Source organism: Muscardinus avellanarius (assembly GCF_963383645.1).
Source record: "Muscardinus avellanarius genome assembly, chromosome: 3".
Taxonomy (NCBI): Eukaryota; Metazoa; Chordata; class Mammalia; order Rodentia; family Gliridae; genus Muscardinus; species Muscardinus avellanarius.
The window spans coordinates 35,373,563-35,391,105 of record NC_137788.1 but is presented as its reverse complement, the minus strand read 5'-3'; the positions used below and the strand labels follow the sequence as shown (position 1 = coordinate 35,391,105).

Genomic DNA, 17,543 nt, shown 5'->3' with positions numbered 1-17,543 from the left:
CAAGATCCTGTCAGCAAAGACCATAGCTCTCAGTTTGGGAGTGATGTCACAAAAATATGCTCGGCATATGGAGGAATCCTGTGATTTCTTCTGTTTTTAACTAAAAAGGCAGAACCACTAGCTTGCTTTTTTTTCTTCCCCCAGTACTGGGGATGGAACCCAGGGGCATTCTACCTCTGAGCTACACCTCTGCCCTATTTTTTATTCTTTATTTTGAAGCAGGGTCTCAGAGTTGCAAAGGGCCTCACTAAGTAGCTGAGGCTATCTGTAAACTGCAAACCTCCTGTCTCGGCCTCCCAAATGCTGGGATTACAAGTGTGCTTCACGACGCTTGGCTAACTTGCTTGTTTGAAGAACTTAATGCATTTAGAAATGTGGATAGGTCGGGCGTGGTGGCGCACGCTTGTAATCCCCGCGCTTGGGAGGCAGAGACAGGAGGATCGCGCAGGTTCGAAGCCAGCCGTGCGCGCTGGCTTAGGAGACCCTGTTTCCAAATAAAAATGTAAAAATAGGTCTGGGAGTGTAGCCCGGAGGTAGAAGGGTTTCCAGGAACCCCAGTACCACCAAAAAAAAAAAAAAAAAAGAAATATGGATGGCTGGCTGGGCGTGGTGGCGCACGCTTGTAATCCCCGCTTGGGAGGCCGAGACAGGAGGATCACGCAGGTTCGAAGCCAGCCGCACTGGCTTAAGAGACCCTGTTTCAAAATATAAAATAGGTCTGGGAGTGTAGCCCAGAGGTAGAAGGGCTAAAAATAAATAAATAAATAAAAGAAATGTGGATAGATGGCTTTAAGAAGGATATCATGCTTTATTCGTTTCTTTTTCTTTCTCTTGTTATGAGGATTGAACCTAGGAGCATTTACCTCTGAGCTACACTCCCAAACCTATTTTTTATTTTTGAAAAAGGTCTCATTAAGTTTCAGAGGGCCTCAGGTAAGTAGCTAAGGCTGACCACGGACCTGTGATCCTCCTGTTTGAGCCTCCCAAGTACAGGGATTACAAGTATATGTTATCATGACTGGCTTATTTTTATTTTGAAACAAAGGTCTTGCTAAGTTATTGAAGGTCTCACTGAGTTGCTGAGGCTGATCTCAAACCAGTGATCCTCTTGTCTCAGCCTCCCAAGTACTGGGATCACAGGTAATGTATCACCATGCCTGGCTAGTTTGTTATTTTTTCTAATTGAGGCAACACTTGCTTCTACTTCTGTTTCCCCCCCCCCCCCATGAAACAATAGAGACCTAATATGCCTTTATTCACAAGACTACCTTTCAAATATTTATAGGTGATTATTCTTACAGCAAATATTTTTTATTACCTGTGCATATAAGAAACTGCCTTAAATACTGTGAGAGACTCAAAGGTAATTAAGAGGCACAGTTTGTTCCCAAGGAAGGGGTACCATCTAAAGAGCCATGGGCTTCCTGAGAAGAGTGTTTTTGCTTATGATCAAGAAAGCTTCATGGAGGTGTTTGAGTTAAGATTAGAGATGGTACCTGGTAAGCTAAAGGCATAATTAAAGACACATGAGAGGCACCACGCAAGTTAGAGGAGTCAGAGACAACACAGGTTAGTTGTTTCCCAAACTGTCCTTCAGGATATTAAAACTTACATCCTCAGTACTTGGAGCAGTATTTGTCAAATACTTGTGTTTCTGTAAATATTTGTTGAGTGAATAAATTGTCACACTTGGGAAATACTGAACATCTTTTCTTGTACATTCACAAAGCAGTTTAGTATATTGAATATTGTCTTTAAGAGAAGAGTGTCATTTTTTTTTTGAATGTCCATTAACAGCTCTTGAAATTCTCTGGAAAATATTATATTGAGTTTGTATAATAGAGGTAAGATGGAAGGCTGGAAAGTGTTTGCTTCTTTAAGTTTAAGGACACCTGGTTTCTTCAGTCATTCTACACTTGACATTTGATTTCTAAACTCCTCATTAGTCTGTGTCTTTCCCTGGGGGTATTCTAGCTTGTAAATGTTTTTAACATATTGTGCTCCACACAAAACACAGTACTGTAGTGTGACCTAACCAGTGAAGAGTGTATGGGACTGTTACACTCCTTGATCTGGATATTGTTCTCCAGTGAAGCTCAAGACTGTATTTTGTTTCTTTTTAGCAGCTGAGTCACCACTTTGGCTCATATTCTATTCTCAGATTATTTTACAAGAAGTTCTTTGAGCAGATTTAGAGAGATTTCCTATTAGTAGAGCTAATAAATGAATGCCCATTTTCTTCTGAGTCTAGGCTGTTTTCTCAGAAGTACTTGTCATTCTTGGTTTCCTGAAATCTGAGAAGGAAAAGAATTAATTGTATATTCAATGCTAGAGTTGAGCAAGTAACACCCAAGGACTTTAGTTCAACTGCCTTGTTGAGTATATTCAAAAGTACTTAAAATATGATGAATTCACATTTCTGCATCGTTGAGATTCAGCAGTGAAATTTTTTTTTTTGGGGGGGGTACTGGGAATGGAACAAGGGGCATTCTACCTCTGAGCTACACCACAGGCCCTACTTTTTTTTTTTTTTTTTTTTTTTTTTTGGTACTGGGGTTCCTGGAAACCCTTCTACCTCCAGGCTACACTCCCAGACCTATTTTTATATTTTTATTTGGAAACAGGGTCTCTTAAGCCAGCGCCGCTGGCTTCGAACCTGCGCGATCCTCCTGTCTCTGCCTCCCAAGCGCGGGGATTACAAGCGTGCGCCACCACTCCTGGCCAGGTCCTACTTCTTTTTCTTTATTTTCAGACGGTCTCGTGCCAGGAATGGTGGCGCATGTTTGTAATCCCCGTGCTTGGAAGGCTGAGGTAGGAGAATTGCACAGGTTTGAAGCCAGCCTCAGCTACTGAGTGAGGCTCTCAGCAATTTAGTGAGACCCTGTTTCCAAATAAAATATAGGTCTGGGAGTATAGCCTGGAGGTAGAAAGCCTCTGGGTTCCACCCCCAGTACCATAAAAAAAATAAAAATAAAAAAAAGTTTTCACGAAGTTGTGGAGGGCCTCACTAAGTAGCTGAGGCTGTCTGTGAACTGCAGTCCTCTGGTCTCAGCCTCCCAAATGCTGGGATTACAAGTGTGTGGCACTATGCCCAGCTCAAAATTTTTTTCACACACACATTTCATATATCTGTTTTCTTTTTTGCTGAAGTATTTAATAAAAAAAAATTTTTTTTTTGCAGTACTGGGGATGGAACCTAGGGGCATTCTACCTCTGAGCTATACCCCAGCCCTGTTTTTATTCTTTATTTTGAAACAGGGTCTCACTGAGTTTCAAAGGGCTTCACTAAGTAGCTTAGGCTGTCTTTGAACCCTGATCTTAGACCCCCAAATGATGGGATTACAAGTGTGCACCACCACTTCCCACTTGTTGAAGTATTTTATTTTTTATTTTATTTTATTATTTATTTTATTTTATTTTATTTTTTTGGTGGTACTGGGAGTAGAATCCAGAGGCTTTCTACTTCCGGGTATACTCCCAGACCCATTTTATATTTTATTTGGAAACAGGGTCTCAGTAAGTTGCTGAGAGCCTTACTAAGTAGCTGAGGCTGGCTTCGAACCGGCACAATCTTCCTGTCTCAGCCTCAAAAGCGCAAGGATTACAAGCGTGCGCCACCACACCCGGCTTGTTGAAGTATTTTAAAGAAAATTGTGGGCACTGTCTTTTTATTCAGCGTTTGTATGGATCCCTAAAAAATACAGGTATTTTCTTATATAGTCATATATCATCATGGTATCTAACAAAATGTACAATATCTTCTTAGATGTCATCTAACATTCAGCTCTTCGTCAAATTTGTTTAAAAATACCTTTTTTGCAATTGAATTGGATCAGGATACAGACGGTCTATATTGCATTTGGTTATGCTTCTCATAGCTCTTATTCTAACTATAGCTCCTTTTCTCCTTTTTGAAATAATCTGACTCTTTTCAAAGAGTCTTTTGGTTTTTCATATCTATATCAAATCTTGATATTGTACTTTTATACTTCTATTGGTGCATTGTAACATCATAATAAGATTCGGATTGATAGAAACATACATGCACACAGCACTTACTGACTGTCTTTCCACCCTGCTCCATCCCTCACCCCGTGCTTATTATTACTTTTTTTTTTTCTGTTTTGGTGGAACTGAGGATTGAATCTAGGGATGTTCTACCTTCGAGCTCTACCCCCAGCTGTATTTTTTATTCTTTATTTTATTTTGTTTTTTTGCAGTACTGGGGATTGAACCCAGGGGCATTTGACCTTTGAGCTACACTTCCAGCTGTATTTTTTATTCTCTGTTTTGAAACAGGGTCTCACTAAGTTGCAGAGGGCCTCACTAAATGGTTGAGGCTGGCCACAAACCTGGATCCTTCTGTCTCAGCCTCCCAAATGCTGGGATTACAAGCATGCACCATTACACCTGAATTCCCCATACATATTATTGAGATTGGTATTAATAATTTCATATTTGTACATAGCATTATATAAACCGTTTTCTTATCAAGTACCCCCCCAAGTCTTCCTCTAGCATTCTACTGTTCTTTCTCATTGCCTGAAGTCCCTTTTGTTTCCCAGTTTTTTTTGTTTGTGTGTGTGTGTGTGTGTGTGTGTGTGTGTGTGTGAGAGAGAGAGAGAGAGAGAGAGAGAGACAGACAGACAGACAGACAGACAGACAGAGACTGAGTGGTCCTGGGATGGAACCCAGGGGCCTTGTATCTCTGGGCGACATCCCCCACCTATTTTGTATTTGATTTTGAAGCAGGGTCTCACTGAGTTGCTGAGAGCCCCACTAAGTAGCTGAGGCTGGCTTCGAACCCCTGCGATCCTCCTGTCTCAGTCTCTCAAGCGCTGGGATTACAAGCATGCGCCACCACGCCCAGGCATGTTTCCCAGTTTTGCTGTAGTTTCCACATATGAGAGAAAACATGATCCTTCACTCTCTGAGGCTGGCTAATCTCCCTTAGCATAAGGTTCTCTAGTTCCTCCATTTTCCTGCAAATGACATAGTTTTGTTTTTATGACTGAGTATACTTCTATTATGTATATATGCCACATTTTCTTTACTCATTCATGTGTTCATGGACACCTAGGTTGGTTCCATAACTTGGCTGTTGTGAATTGTGCTGCTGTAAACCTGCATATGTATCACTATAATGTTCTGATTTCATTTTCTTTGGAAAGATAATCCAGGAGTGGTATAACTGGGTCATATGGTGGTAGTAGTATACTTTTTGAAATATATAAGCTGGGCGTCTTGGTGCATGCTTGTAATCCCTGCACTTGGGAGGCTGATACAGGAGGATTACACAGGTTCCAAGTCAGCCTCAGCTGGCTTAAGAGACCCTGTTTCCAAATAAAATATAAAATAGGTCTGGGAGTGTAGCCCGGAGGTAGAAGGCCCCTGGATTCCATCCCCAGTACCCCCCCCAAAAAAAAAACAGATATATATCTATTATACATTCCTTTATATCAATTCAGTAGGTATTTTGGAATATTTGTTATATATAGAACATGTACTAGGCATTGTGAGAGGTATAATGATTAATTTTACATGTATTGGCTCACTAGGAGCCAGTATTCCAATGGTAAAGACAGGTGCATATTGAAACAATAAAAAGTGGGTTGTCTGCCCTGTCATGTTGTGATAGCTGTTTTACCTTGGAAAATGCTGCCAGGTGAATCTTCTTAATATATCACTTTAATCTTGTATTGATCATGAACCCTTGTTTGATTCTCAAGTTAATCCACATTATGGTGGTCTTGACTTGTTATCAGTGCTTCCACTACTTTACCCTGTTCAAGTGGAACTAAAACCAAATTTATATCATCATGTAGCATTTTCATTCTCCAACAAGGTTATAAACATAAATCATGTTGTCTTCTTTTTCTTTGTAGTACTGGGAATTTAATAAGTTACATTTGGAGAGTCCTGGTTTATATACTGGCGTGTTTTTACTACCTTCCCTGAGTCATCTGGAGTTTCTGCAAGTTATAAGGAAATAATTCAGATCTGAGTCTCAGAACTCCAAAAGTCTCCTTAAAAATAGTCTATTCAGTGGTCTGAGTCAGGATGACTGATACATGATTTGCATGTTAACACTTCTTATCACCATTGCTGTGAATTTTTTTCTTTTTTTGGTACTAGGAATGGAACCCAGGGGTATTCTACCTCCCAGCTACACCCTCAGCCCTATTTTTATTCTTTATTTTGAAGCAGGGCCTCATAGAGTTGCAAAAGGCCTCACTAAGTAGCTGAGGCTGTCTGCAAACCTTGATCCTCCTGTATCAGCCTCCCAGATGCTGGGATTACAAGCATACGGCTTGCTGTGACAGTATTACTGATGTATGATTGTGATTAGACATGACCTTCTCAAGTACTGGCAGCCATTATACATGATTGGCAAATGATGTCAAACCTTTCTGCTATCCTTGTCCTAAGCTAGTATTTCTTGTACTAATTGTGCATCTGAATCATTTGAGGTACTCTTTCTGTTTTCTTTTGTTGTACTAGGGAATTGAACCCAGTATCGCTTTACCTCTGAGCTACATCCCTAATCTTTATATTTTTTATTTTGAGACTGGATCTAGGTAAGTTGAGGCTGGCCTTAAACTTGAACTCCTCCTGCCTCAGGCTCTCAAATCACTGAGATTTATAGGCATACACCACCTCATCCAACTGAGATAATTTTTTTTTTGTGTGTGTGGAACTGGGGGTTGAACCCGGGGCATTCTACCTCTCAGCCCTATTTTAATTCTTGATTTGAAACAAAGTCTGAGTTGCCAGGGGCCTCACTAAGTAGCTGAGGGTGGCCTTGAACCTCTGACCCTCCTGTCTCAGCATCCTAAGTACTGGGATTATAAGCGTGAGCCACCATACCCGGCTCAACTGAGGTAACTTAATTAATAAATTTCTTGAGTGGTATTCTAGATGCCTAAATCAGAATTTCTAGGAATGCAATAGAAGTGATTCTTAAAAGAGTTAGCGCTGATTTTTAAACTGACTTTGGGGAGCAGATGGGTTATTTATTTATTTATTTATTTATTTTTATATGTGTGGTACTGGGCATGGAACCCAGGGGATTCTATCTCTGATCTACACCCCCATCCCTAATTTTATTTTATTTTATTTTTGTGGTACTGGGAATTAAACCCAGGGACTTTCTACCTCTGGGCTATACTCCCAGACCTATTTTATATTTTTATTTGGAAACAGGGTATCACTAAGTTGCTGAGAACCTCATTAAGTAGATGAGATTGGCTTTGAACCTGTGTGATTCTCCTGTCTCAGCCTTCCAAGTACTGGAATTAAAAGTGTTATGCCACTATGCCTAGCCCCAGCACTATTTTTTTTTTTTTTTTTTTTTTTTTTTTTTTTTTGGTGGTACTGGGGTTCCTGGAAACCCTTCTAACTCCGAGCTATACTCCCAGAAACTTTTTTTTTTTTTTTTTTTAAACAGGGTCTCTTAAGCCAGCGAGGTTGGCTTTGAACCTGTGCGTTCCTCCAATCTCCGCTTCCCAAGTGCAGGGATTACAAGAGTGCGCCACCACGCCCGGCCACAGCACTATTTTTTATTCTTTATTTTGAAGCAGTGTCTCACTAAGTTGCAGAGGGCCTCACCAAGTAGCTGAGGCTGTCCACAAACCGAACCTCATTCCTTCTGTCTCAGCCTCCTGTGTACGGGGATTGTAAGTGTGTGCCACCACGCCCGGCTTGAATTGGTAATTTTTAATTTTGCAAACATCTCTAGAAGTGAACAGAATAGTTTCTTAACTTTTCAGTTGCAGTACAACATTTTATTCCTCTTGTGACCTGTGAGTTCTAATAGATTCTATTTACTTTTTAGGGGAATGCTAAGATCTCTTGCTTTGAATTATACCAGGCAATATACATGAATCAAATATTTGAGTTAAAGATACAGGATTTAGAGAAGTGGCATCTTGGTTTTCTAAATATAATTGAGCTCAGATTTGAAGCTTCAAACCCCTTCAGCCCATTCTTTGTTTAATGAATACCTTTAAAAGTTGTTTAAAGTTTGGCGTGGTGGCGTACGCTTGTAATCCCAGTGCTTGGGAGGCTGAGACAGGAGGATCACACAGGTTTGAAGCCAGCCTCAGCTACTTAGTGAGGCTCTCAACAACCTAGTGAGAGACCCTGTTTCCAAATAAAGTATAAAATAGGTCTGGGAGTATAGCCCAGAGGTAGAAAGCCCCTGGGTTCCACCCCCAGTACCACCAAAAAATAAAAAATAAAAGTTGTTTATAATGGAAGAGTTGGGACATTTTTGGGGTGAAAACTATTGAAGTTTTGATATTTTACCTTTATTTAATAAAAGTGATTTAAACATACAGTATGATATAATTTCATATACTTTTATCAGATTTTTCATAAAATCTGTAAACTCGAAAAGTTTTTTTATTAGATATATGATTTGATTTGGGGTCTGGATATTGTGATAAACTTATTGAGCAAAGTATGGAGACTGAAGGTTCAGGATTATCCAGTGAGTTAATGACAGACCCAGAAATAGAATCCTGTGTTATTTGCTTGGGTTATGATTTGGTTTGAAGAGGCTGGCCTGTGATCTGTTTACATAAATTGCAGGAAGTAAGGTTTGGGATTTGGAAGAAGATACAGCAATGTGATGTTTGGCCGGAAAGCTCCCCTCCCCAACATTTGCCACCTGTTTTATTGATAAGTAGTTCTAAACACTAGAGGGAAAAGAAGCAAGTTAGTTCAGTCTTACACTTCCTACTCTTAAGCAGCCTTAAAAAGCTGAAGCTGATTGTTGGTTAGCATGTTTTCTTTCTTAGTTTATTTATTTATTTATTTTTATTTTTTGGTAGTACTGGGGTTCCTGGAAGCCTTTCTACCTCTGGGCTACACTCACAGACTTATTTTTTATATTTTTTGTTTGGAAACAGGGTCTCTTAAACCTGCGTGATCCTCCTGTCTCTGCCTCCCAAGTGTGGGGATTATAAGCGTGCGCCACCACGCCCTGCAGCATGTTTTCTTTCTATTTCTTTTTTGTCTCTTCATGGCTGTGGTCTTGTTTTAGGATGAGATGGGCGTAACTTAAGCAGCTCATTTGTAGATAGCAGTATAGTGATTTCCCCTAATTATTCCCCCCAGGTGTATAACCCTTTGTGTGTGTGTGTGTGTGTGTGTGTGTGTGTGTGTGTGTGTGTGAGTGAGAGAGAGAGAGAGAGACTGGAGATGGAACCCAGGGGCATTCTACCTCTGAGCGACACCACAAGCCCTAATTTTTTATTTTTTTGAAAAAGGGTCTCACTGAGTTGCAAAGGGGTTCGTTAAGTAGCTGAGGCTGTCCATGAACCATGATCCTCCGGTCTCTGCCTCCTGAATGCTGGGATTACAAGCATGCACCACCACACCTGGCTTATGTATGAACCTTTTTTTATGGATACACATGCTTAGTAAATAAAGTCTGGTTTCTTTTTCTTTTTTTTTTTTTTGGTACTTGGGTTCCTGGAAGCCCTTCTACCTCCGGGCTACATTCCCAGATCTATTTTTTTATATTTTTTATTTGGAAACAGGGTCTCTTAAGCCAGCGAGGTTGGCTCCAAACCAGTGTGATCCTCCTGTTTCTGCCTCCCAAGAGCGGGGATTACAAGCATGTGCCACCACACCAGGCCAACAGTCTGGTTTCAAAGTAGTGGAGGCCTCTAGGAAACAAACTTTACTGAATGGTTCAGGAGGTTACTCATTTGAAAATAGTTGCTATAGAGATGCTTTCTGGTGAAGTCATTACTTTTGCTCTCCCCTTTCTGTTCCAGATTTAGGGGTTCAGTATGGAGCTTGTGGCATTAGTGAGGGAAGAAGCAGGAACTTGGCAAAATGTGTGTGGTGGTTGTGAATTTGGTCTTCCTAACTCCTTTGTTGAGATATAATTGACATATCACACATTGCACCTGTTTAACCATTTTTTTTAGTATATTCAGAATTGTGTATCACTGCAGTCTAATTCTAGAACATTTTTGTCTCTTTCTAAAACCCCATACATGCTAGCAGTCAATCCCTATTCCCCTTTTACCCCTCCTTATCTCCTTGATAGCCCTAAGAAACTACTAATCTAATACAACTGCTTATCAGCAATATAAATTAGCCTACTGTGGACATTTGATATAAGTGGAATCCTAATATATATATATTTTTTTTTTCTTTTTTTTTCTTTTTGGAGGTACTGGAGATGGAACCCAGGGGTATTCTACCTCTGAGCTACACCCCCAGCAACTCCCCCGTTTTTTGCGGTACTGGGGATGGAACCCAGGGGCATTCTATCTCTGAGCTATACTCCCAGCCATATTTTTTATTTTTTATTTTGAAGCAAGGTCTCACTAAGTAGCTGAGGCTGACTGTTAACCTCCTGTCTCAGCCTCCCAAATACTGAGATTACAAGCATGCGCCACCATGCCTGGCTTAATATGTATTCTTTTGTGAATGGTGGATTGGTTCTAAATTGTTTGAGGTGTTGAGTAATAATGAACACAAAGACTATTAAGTAAACTTTTTCCATCTCTTAGAACAACTTGGTTTATTCATTTGTTGAACAAACATGTGTTGACTATGTAACCAAGTATTAGGGAATATATAGGGAATTCAATTCCTGTTCTCATGGAGTGTTGTTTTTTTTTTTTTTTCCTGGTGCTGGGGACTGAACCCAGGGGCATTCTATTCCCAAGCTACACCCCAGCTATATATTTTATTCTTTTATTTTGAAACAGGGTCTGGCTAAATTGCAGAGGCCTCACTAAGTAGTTGAGGTTAGCTGTGAACCTGCAATCCTCCCATCTCAGTCTTTCAAGTACTGGTATTCAAGCATGTGCCACCATGTTAAGCACTTAGGGAGTTTTCATTCTACTGGAGGAGGAACAGTATATAAAAATCAGGTGATGATAAGAGCTCTGAGGAATGAAAGAGTGTAATTGGGATAGAATAAATTTATAAAATATTTTTTGCCCATGCCAATTCTTTTTTTTTTTTTTTTTTTTGGTGGTACTGGGGGGTGGAACCCAGGGGCTTTCTACTTCCGGGCTATATTCCAAGACCTATTTTATATTTTTATTTGGAAACAGGGTCTCATGAAATTGCTGAGGACCTAAGTAGCTGAGGCTGTCTTTGAACCTGTGTGATACTCCTGTCTCAGCCTCCCAAGCTCAGGGATTATAAGTGTGCACTACCACGCCTGGCCATCAAAAAAAAATTTTTTTTTTCGGGTCTGAGATGGAACCCAGGGGCATTCAACCTCTGAGCTACACCCCCTGCCCTATTTTTTATTCTTTATTTTTTGAAACCAGGTCTCACTGAGTTGCAGGGGGCCTCACTAAGTAGCTGAGGCTGTCCATGAACCATGATCCTCGGGTCTCAGCCTCCTGAATGCTGGGGTTACAAGTGTGCGCCACCATGCCCGGCTTATTTGAAATTTTCAATCAAAAAGGTAATGAATTGTCTGGTTACATTTTTTTCCCCTCAGAATTCATAAACTGGTTAGTAATTGACTCTGTAGACAACATATTTAAAGCTAAGAAATTTTAAAATTAAAAACAGACAAGTCCTCTTATCCAGTTAAGGAACTCTGCTACATGCAGGCTAATCAGTACCAGTGGTAATGCTTACCTTTAGGAGGCTGAAAGACAGTCTAACAACCCCACTCAGAACATTAACTTTAATCTTTTTCTTATTTCTCACTCATGAATGCAGATGATATTTTGTTAATTGCATTCCAGAAAACTTTTTGCAATTTGTTTATTATTAATTGGCATTCTACCTCTGAGCTATATCCTCACCCTTTAAAAAAAAATTATTTTGAACCAGGGTCTCACTAAGTTGTAGAGGACCTCACTAAGTTGATGAGGCTGGCTGCAGATCTGCAATCCTCCTAAACCTCCCAAGTACTGGGATTACAGGTGTTTACCACCATGCCTCCCAAATGCTGGGATTACAAGCTTGTGCCACCATGCCTGGCTTAGTGCCAACTTTTGAAAGCTAACTAAAGTTAACTGGACAGTAAATGAGGCAGAAATTGCTTTACAAAATGAAGGAAAGCCCCAAATTTTGTATAGAGAAGTCATAGTTCAGTCTGCTGGGATTACAAGTGTTGCGCCACCATGCCCGGCTAGTCTTATTCAGAATAAAGAAAAGAGAATTCACGTGTGGTGGTGCACGCTTGTAATCCCAGCATTGGGAGGTTGAGACAGGAGGATTTCACAGATTCTAAGTCAGCCTCAGCTACTTAGTGAGGCCCTTTTCAACTCAGACCCTGTTTCAAAATAAAGAATAAAAAACAGGGCTGGAGGTGTCACTCAGAGGTAGAATGCCCCTGGGTTCCATCTGCAGTACTGCGCAAAAAAAAAAAAAAAGAGAGAGAGAATTTGCTTGTACTGAAGAAATTCAGCCATGGATTTGGTATCTACTCAAACTACACATGCATTGAGGATAATATTATGCTAATATAGTCAATTTGCTGCTGTATTTGTCTACTGTTTGGCTATATTAAGTTATAAACCAAGCAGTGAAACTAGTAGTTCAGGCACTGTATACTATACTATTTTGCTTCTCTTTGTATACCTGGGCTTCCTTCTCTTTAGTAAAGTTCTTGATATTGAGGGTTAGTTTCCCTCTTGATCATATTATCAGTAGTCCTGTCAAGCAAGCCTTTTAATTAAAAAATAAAGTCCCTTGGTCAACTTTTAGGAAGCCTTGGTCCCAAACAGGGATATCATCCTGTTCACTTTTTGTTCTCATCATTCTCAGGAGGAGGAGGGTCATCCTTGTGGTGGGTGTACCACTGGAATGACTTTTAAATTTATTGCTGTATTGAGCCGCACTGGCTTAAGAGACCCTGTTTCCAAATTTAAAAAGTATAAAAAATAGGTCTGGGAGTGTAGTCCAGAGGTAGAAGGGCTTCCAGGAACTCCAGTACCACACACACAGACTCACACACACAGACACACACACACACGCACACACACACACTATATATATATATATTTCTTTTGCTGTATTGGTGTGGTGGAGGAACTGGATTACCATCTCTTTCATTATCCATTCCCAAATCTTCCAATGTGGTCTTTATCATCACAGATTGGCAATTTCTACATCAACTTCAAACCTCTACCAGAACTTAATTGAAGGCATGGTGTTTGGTTTCAAGAGGACAGCTGGCTGGAGGCTGACAGGAGTGTGGTGGTATTTATACAAGGAGAAGAGAAAGGTGGAGGACAAAGTCACTCTATCCTTTCCTGAATTCTTAATCTGTATGTGTCTACTCTGCTTAACTTATTACACTGTCCATTTGCTTTTCATGGCTAAATTTTTAATTTTCTTTCACTCCTGATTTTTTTTTTTTTTTTGTGGTATTGGAGTTCCTGGAAACCCGCCGGGCTACATTCCCAGACCCATTTTTATATTTTTATTTGGAAATAGGGTCTCTTAAGCCAGCGCTGCTGGCTTCGAACCTCGTGATCCTCCTGTCTCTGCCTCCCAAGTGTGGCGCAAGTGTGCGCTACCACCCCCGGCACACTCCTGATTTTTAACACCCCTTGCTTGTAGTCAGAGAGAGAGAGAGAGAAAGAAAGAAAGAAAGAATATGAATGAATGAGTGTGTGTGTGTGTGTCTACACCTCCAGCCCTATCTTATTTTTAAACTTGAAATAGGGTCTTACTAAGTAGCTGAGGCTGGGCTTTGAACCTTCCATCTTCCTTTTGTTCAGTCTCCCAAGTATACCGGGATTACAGGCATGTGCCACTACACCTGGCTTTATTTTTTATTTTGAAACAAGGTCTCTTTAAGTTTCTGTGGGCCTTGCTAAGTGCTGAGGTTGGCCTTGATGCAATCCTCCTGTCTCAGCCTCCCAAGTATTGGGATTACAGGTGTGTATCTCCATACCTGGCTTGATCTGTTCTATACAAACTTTCACAATGCATCTTGGTTTTCAAGGGATTTAGAGAAAATGGTACTAAAACCATACAAATTTCAGATAAATTGAATTAGTTAACAGTTGTTCAGCTATAGTTTGTGCTACATAGACCTGCATTTTTAGCTTGGAGGACGCCAACAGTGAGATACCCTGGCTTTGGTGTGAACCTTAACCATTTATCAGATTTTCATGTTACTGGTGAGTTGCCTGGTAAAGAAAGGGCAGTTAATATATCTTTGTCTTTTAGCCAACAAGTTTGAGGTTCAGGATACCATTTAGGGACAGTAATCTATGAAAACTGGAGAAATTGGGAACTAAGGCTTTGAGACTAGAGTAGATTAGAAAGATAACTAGAAGATGAACTTATTAGTGAATGATAACAGATTGGGAGTTCTGAAGGTATGAATATTTTTGGGGACTCAATATATGAGATTATTTTCCTTTGCTTAAGTTCTGAACTGAGATACATCTGCATATAGGCAGTTAAAATATTGAACTATCTGGGTGTGGTGGCACATACTTGTAATCCCAGTACTTGGGAGGCTGAGACAGGATAAGTCACAGGTTCAGCTACTTAGTGAGGTCCTCTGCAACTTAGACTCTGTTTCTAAAAGATAGGGCTGGGGTGTAGTTTGGAGGTAGAAGTCCCCTGGGTTCAATCTCCAGTTTAAAAAAATATATATAAGCTGGGCGTGGTGGCGCACGCTTGTAATCCCCGCGCTTGGGAGGCAGAGACAGGAGGATCGCGCAGGTTCGAAGCCAGCTGCGCTCGCTGGCGTAGGAGACCCTGTTTCCAAATAAAAATGTAAAAATAGGTCTGGGAGTGTAGTCCGGAGGTAGAAGGGCTTCCAGGAACCCCAGGACCACCCCCCCAAAAAAAAATATATATATATATATACATAAACACACACACAAGTAAAACTAGGTAAGTTATCTGTAAAGTAGAAAAGTAGAGAAAGATAATCTAGTTTAAATTCTTATATCTGAGCTCTTTGTGGTTTTGATTATGCTAATTGATATTTCTGCAGTATCCTGCTGTGGGTGGATTGTTTGATTTTGGATTCTTATGAGTTCTAATTATGAGTTCATTTATTCACATTATTTTGGAACCCTACTTCTAGGATTTTTCTGATGAATTGCCCTAGAGAAAATTTGTATTTTCTTCTCTCAGGATTGGGTCGGGGACACCAACACCCTGTAGCTACCCTAGACAAAGTTGAAGTTATGAAGCTTTTAAAACCAAAATCTAGAGTAAGATCAGTTTGTGGTTGTGAATTATCTTAGGAGACAGCACTGCACTGCTATAAGAGCCCCCATCTCCTTGTCAACCCTTAATACCAAGGTTAAAAAAGCAGTTCCCTTGGGTAAGAAGTGACCTTTGCCTCTTATACCTTGTGTTCCAAGAGGTCTTAGAATTGCAAGTTGGAATTCACAGGGTTTGGCAAAATGCCCTAAAGGTGAAGGAACTTTGCTTTTAGTACTGTACTTATCTCTTTGGTTTCCTCTTTCTCTCACTTTTGGCCTCTGATCATATCTTATTTTCTGTCAGATTTTGTATTCCTTTGTAAAAGTTTTAAAATATTTTAGCCAGCAATTAATTTATTTTGATTGATATGATTAAGCTACTCATTTTATCATTCTGGCAGAAATAGAAATGTCTGTCTCTTTTTTCAGTGTATGCAGGGACAGTTAGATGCTAGGAATTCAGTCAGCCACTGAATCAAAGGTTATAATTTTATAACAAGATCTGTTGTGTTATTTGCCCCACATAGTATTTAAAAACAAAAACCAAGTACTCGCTTCGGCCGCACATATACTAAAATTGGAACAATACAGAGAAGATTAGCATGGCCCCTATGCAAGGATGACATGCAAATTCGTGAAGCATTCCATATTTATTTATTTATTTTTATTTTTATTTATTTATATTTTTTGTGGTACTGGGGGTGGAACCCAGAGGCTTTCTACCTCCGGGCTATACTCCTAGACCGTTTTTATATTTTATTTGGAAACAGGGTCTCACTAAGTTGCTGAAAGCCTCACCAAGTAGCTGAGGCTGGCTTCGAACCTGTGTGATTCTGTCTCAGCCTACCAAGCGCGGGGATTACAAGCATGCGCGGGCGCCACCACGCCTGGCTGTGAGCGTTCCATATTTTAAAAAAACCAAAACAACAAAAACCAAGACATTCCAAGTAAGATTTTGGATTTCTTCTTTTGAAAAATTTGAAGTTTTGAGCTGGGTGTGGTGGCATACACCTATAATCACAGTACTCAGAAGGCTGAAACAGGAGGATTACAGTTTTAAAGCAGCTTATTGAGGCTCTCAGCAACCTAGTAAGACCCTGTTTTCAAGTAAAAAAATTAAATAGGGTTGGGAGGATAGTTCAAAGGGGAAAAGCCCCTTGTTTCAGCCCCCAGCATTACCAAAAAAAGAAGAAAAATAATTGGAAGTTTTTTGATATTAGGCCTAAAATACTCCTGCCTAGCAATATTTGGCTGGAACTAGAAGTAGCAGCTGATTCCCTCAGATTAAATATGCTCTCTTTAACTCCCCATAATCTTTCCCACTTTTGCAGTATATGTATATGTACAGTTATACTTATTTAAAGTTGTCTTTATTACATGTAGGTATTTGTAGATATCGTTTTGCCTACTGAAATTGACACTCAGCTACATGCTAATAGATGGTATCACATTTATTAATTCTAACAGACCTGTAGTGATAAAGTTATATAAGTGGTATTATTATTATTTTTTCTTTATTTTTTGTGGTACTGGGGATGGAATCCAGGGGTTTTCTACCTTCAGGCTACACTCCCAGATCTATTTTATATTTTTATTTGGAAACAGGGTCTCATTAAATTTTTGAGAGCCTCACTAAGTAGCTGAGGCTGGCTTTGAACCTGCGTGATCCTCCTGTCTCAGCCTCCCAAGTACTGGGAATCCAAATGTGTGCCACCACGTCCAGCTTATAAGTGGTATTATAACCAAGTTTCAGATAAAGAAGCTAGTGTTGAGTGAGGCTACATAAATTTTTCAAGGTCTCAGTAGTGTCACAGAATTTGAGCATGGATCTTATTCAAAGCTCCTCTGTTTCAGTGCTACTCTTAACCTTTTTGTTTGTTTGTTTGTTTATTTATTTATTTATTTATTTATTTATTTATTTATTTATTTATGTACTGGGTATGAAACCCAGGGGCAGATTCTACCTCCAAGCTATATCCCCAGCTCTATTTTTTTAATTCTTTATTTTGTTTATTTATTTATTTTTTGGTGGTACTGGTATGGAACCCTCCTACCTCCAGGCTATACTCCTAGACCTATTTTTATATTTTTTATTTTTAAACAGGGTCTCTTAAGCCAGCGAGGCTGGCTTCGAACCTGCGTGATCTTCCTGTCTCTGCCTCCCAAGTGCGAGGATTACAAGTGTGTGCCACCACGCCTGCCTTTTTTGCTTTAAAACAGTGGAATTATTCCCTCAGGTGAAGTCTTAAGTTCAGTATATAAAACCAAGAATGATCGTGCCACTTTCGTTGAAGAGTAGATATGTGTATGGCAGGCCATATAATGTAGGATTAGAGACTTGCATGCTTACTTAACTCTGTAGAAGCTTTA

General features: G+C 39.9%; 1 protein-coding gene across 1 annotated transcript in view; it reads left to right on the top strand.

The window, feature by feature from the left end:
- FOXJ3 (forkhead box J3) overlaps nucleotides 1-17,543 on the top strand; it is a gene marked incomplete at both ends in the record, with an annotated part of 123,850 nt that overhangs the window by 13,238 nt on the left and 93,069 nt on the right. The gene's annotated exons all lie outside the window — the stretch shown is intronic.